Here is a 4,369-nt window from a genome sequence, read left to right on the forward strand (position 1 = left end):
TCCATGACTCAGCTCAATGTTGTCGAGCGGGCGGCGCTAATTGCCGACCGGCTAAATGAATATCAGGATAGTTTATGTAACTCCGGGTGGGTTGCGGGTGCTAACATCAAAGTGAAAGATTTTATCCGTTGATCTACCTTACGTCTATCACTGTAATGTTCCTGACCTGAAGCGTTAGTACGGTGTTTTGATAAAAAATTGCAGACCCGACAGTACGGAATTAGATGTGTATAAACAAATCAAAAAACACATGTCTAAATGTACCGACCTAGATCCTTCGCTCATTCAAGTTTTTGCAAAAAATGAGAACAAGCCACAACAAGTAAATGGTACATAATAATAATCAAGTTGCAGGGATGGTTTGTTTAAACTGTAAACGACAGGTCACATGATTTCAGACTGTCGGACGCGTTTTGTTCAATACACAATAGTTCAACTCATTAATATAAACCGTTGCTACTCGAGGAATCAACAGCCAAACGCTACAAACAAGCAACAGTTGCTAGTGCAAATAAAAAGAAGGGTCCTCAGTACTATAAGAAGAAACAACCAAACGGAAATTCTGCACAACAGCAGAAACAAACAAATCGTGCTTCAGGTACCTCTGTTCCTGGGCGTCTAGCCAGAACTCGCAAGGGCAAGCGAATTTTCAGGGTGTGATAAACAAAACAAATACCACGTAGTTCACTCCAAGGGGGGAGAGGGCGATGTTGGGTCATCAATATCAACATCTTTGTATCAAATAATCAGTTTAATCATTTACAGATCATTGTGAGACAATTGATTTTCCTATGAAACACACGGCCGAATCAAAAAATCTGTGCAGGTTCCGTAGATTTGCAAACAAATTCATGCAATTATTAGTCAAAACGAGTTGCGACCAACCTTACATGCAGTAAATTTGGACCATAAGTCATTCACTTTGTTCTTTGATTCTGGTAGTCACGTAATATAAGGATTTAAGGACTCATCATTTACTCTTTTCTTCAAATTCCTATAGAAAAGTCCGGAATAAGGCTCTCAGGCATTGGGAATAATGAATTTTTTAAATGTTGTGGGCGTTAACTCATGTACAGTACAAGGTCGGTAAGCGCACGTTAGGCCGATACCTTTGTCGTTGTACAAAACATTAATATGTATCCCGCAGTAATTATCGGATACCCGTCTATGGGCACTCAAAAATATTATCTTAGCACCTGCAAAAACACGGTCGTGTATATCAAAGGGAAATTCTATAGGTCTTCTAATACCCTAAAAAATCTGTTTTAGATAATAAAGAGACAGACAGAGTTGTCACTTACATTACGGAACCAATCACCTGTCTCATGAACCAAGAAATAATACAGGCAACCCAACAGAACTCTCGCTCACCCGTAATATCAGCTTGCACGCAAACCCTCGAACCTAACGTAACTTCAAATATTAGTAGTGCGTGTAAAAAAGAACCTTGCCAGGATCTGAAACATAATCCTTTCCGAAAACTCTGAAAACACACGGATTATCCGTCACACAAGCCGTTTATACAGTCGGCTCACAACAGCAATGTAATATCGAAGTCTGTAATCATTTGAATACCACTTTAGTAATCCACAAAAAATCAACATATCTTGGATGCCGAAGTTTATAAACATCGCATTCTTACCGTAGCTGAGATAAAATCACGCTCAATCAGTCGCGGATGAAACCCTTTGCAATCTATAAAGAACAAAATCAATAAAGATATTCAAGAAGAAGAAATTCAGCAGAAATTTTTGAAATCTATTAACTAAATACATGATGTTTTTTCCACTACGGATGGAACCTTAGGAAAAACGGATGTCATAGAGCATCAAATCAGGCTCAAGGACAAACAGAAAGTAATCTATGTACCTTCGTACCGACTTCCTATGAAATTTCGAATGAGATAACAGAGGAAGTAGGTAAAATGTTAAAGGAAGGAGTCATTAGGAAATCAAACAGCCTTATAATTTTCCGTTAATAGTAGTACCGAAAAAAGATCGAACTTGGCGGATATGCGTAGATTTTCGTCGTTTAAACGAAGAAAACAATCCCTGACAGATTCCCAGTACCATGTACCGATGATATCCTATCTTTACTAGGCCAGATAAATATTTCACCAGCCTAGACTTACTAAAAGGATTTCATCAGATTCCGATGGAACAAGAAAGTATCCCATACACTGCCTTCAGCCACAGCCAGGGGACATTATGAATTTTGCGTATGCCTTTTGGTTTACGTTGTGCTCCTATAACTTTTACTCGGCATGATAAACGTCGTGTTTGGAGACTTGTTGGGAGATATCCTACATGCCTACATGGTGACTTAGTAATCTTTTCCAACACATTAGAAGAGCATTTACGTAAATTGGAGTTAGTGTTACAAAGGTTAAGGCAGCATAATTTAAGGGTAAAGTAAAATAAGTAAGTGTGAATTTTTAAAACAGAACAAATAGTCTATCTAGGTTTCACGGTTTCTAGTGAAGGTCTTAAAGTCGTCCACGATAAGGTGTCGGCTATCCGTAACTTTCCGATACCTACTAACGTCAAGGGAATACAGCAATTTTTAGGGTGTAGCGGATATTATAGGAGGTTCATTAGGAACTACTCCATCATAGCCGCTCCCCTAACCGATCTTATAAAAAAAGGGCGTAGATTTCGTATGGTCTGAAATTCATCAACAGGCGTTCGATAAATTGAAAGATGAAACACTGCGTAGTTCTTCTATCTTGAAATTTCCTGACTTCAATAAGGAATTTTTCATAGCAACAGACGCCTCAGACCTAGGAGTAGGTGGGGTATTGCTTCAACAATATGATAGACAGTTTTTCCCTATAGCTTTTTATTCACGTAAACTGAGACCTTCCGAAAGTAAATATGCAGTAATAGACAAGGAAGGGCTCGCTATTGTTAATTCACTCGTGCACTTTAAGTTCATAATATACGGTTATCCCGTCAAGGTTCTCACTGATCATAAGCCCCTAACCGATTCTTTAAAGGCTTTAGTCACAGCCCCAAAGCGAACTCGGTGGCACATGATCATTCAGGACTTTGGCCCGCGAGGATCGGGTATTTACCTGGGAAAGCAAATATCATTGCTGACGCATTATCACGCAACCCCTCTTCATCTTGTACCGAGCCATTAGCTGAATTAATAGATATCTCAACCTCCATGCCCGTTGTTTAAAACTATATCCGAACAGGAAGATCTGGGCTGGAGTGCTGAACTATTACAGACGGAACAAAGAAAAGATCCGCAAATAGAAAAAAATCATCATTGCGTTAAACGGAAATCCGAAGGAAAAAGAATACCTAAAGTATAAGCAACAGAATTATATCCTACAGGAAAAATCTCCTGTGTAGATCTGTGACGAGGAAAACCCGCAACACACCGCAGTTGAATAACAACCAGGGGTGGTGGTCCACCTATCTAACTCATACCCACCCCTGTCTTAAAGTGGTTGCATGAAAATCCACTGCACGGACATCCGGGTTATACCCTAATGTCACAGAAAGCCAAATCCTTATTTTATTGGCATACGATGCTTAGAGATATAAAAAAGCACATAGCAAATTGTCGCACTTGTCAAGAATACAAAGGGCACACGAAGACACCTGTCAGCCTAGGGCTTACCCCGTGCCAAATCAAACCCTTTGAAAGAGTACATTTAGATTTATTAACAGGATTTTACGAGTCAGACAGAGGAAATAAGCACCTCCTAGTAATTATAGACGCTTTGACTCGATATACAGAACTTATAGCGCTTAAAACAAAAACCGCGGTTGAGTGCGCTAGGAAGTTTTACGAGTGCTACATTTGTAAACATGGAATTCCACACATCATTATCTCAGACTCGGGCGGGGAGTTCAATAATCATTTCCTTAACTCCTTGTGCGAATTCCTTAGTATAAAGAAAGTCAATACCATGATCTATCACCCAGAGTCTAATGGTGGCTAGTGGAAAGGGCAAATAGTAAGGTTTTAAACATTTTAAGGGTCAACTTAGGGGGGGCAGATCCCAACTGGGACATTTGCCATACCTGCGGTACTAAGCACACTTAATCACTCGTATCACGGGTGCTATTAAAAATGACACCGCACGAGGCACTGTACCGGTATCCCGGCCCGAACGCCCTTTTCACATCTTAAAGCCTACAACTAATTTATCAAATCCTCTAAAGGATGTTATGGATGCAAGCATAAGTCGATATAATATAATTCGTAAGAATTTAGAAGAAGCACAGATCCTAATGAAAAAAAAACTCATGATAAAAATAGCTAAGCCAACTAGAACATATGCCGTGGGCGATCAGGTATACATACAAGTATACGTGCGTAAAGGTTTAAATTATAAACTGACACCTAAGTTTGA

The sequence above is a fragment of the Macrobrachium nipponense genome, chromosome 28, assembly GCF_015104395.2.
Source record: "Macrobrachium nipponense isolate FS-2020 chromosome 28, ASM1510439v2, whole genome shotgun sequence".
NCBI lineage: Eukaryota > Metazoa > Arthropoda > Malacostraca > Decapoda > Palaemonidae > Macrobrachium > Macrobrachium nipponense.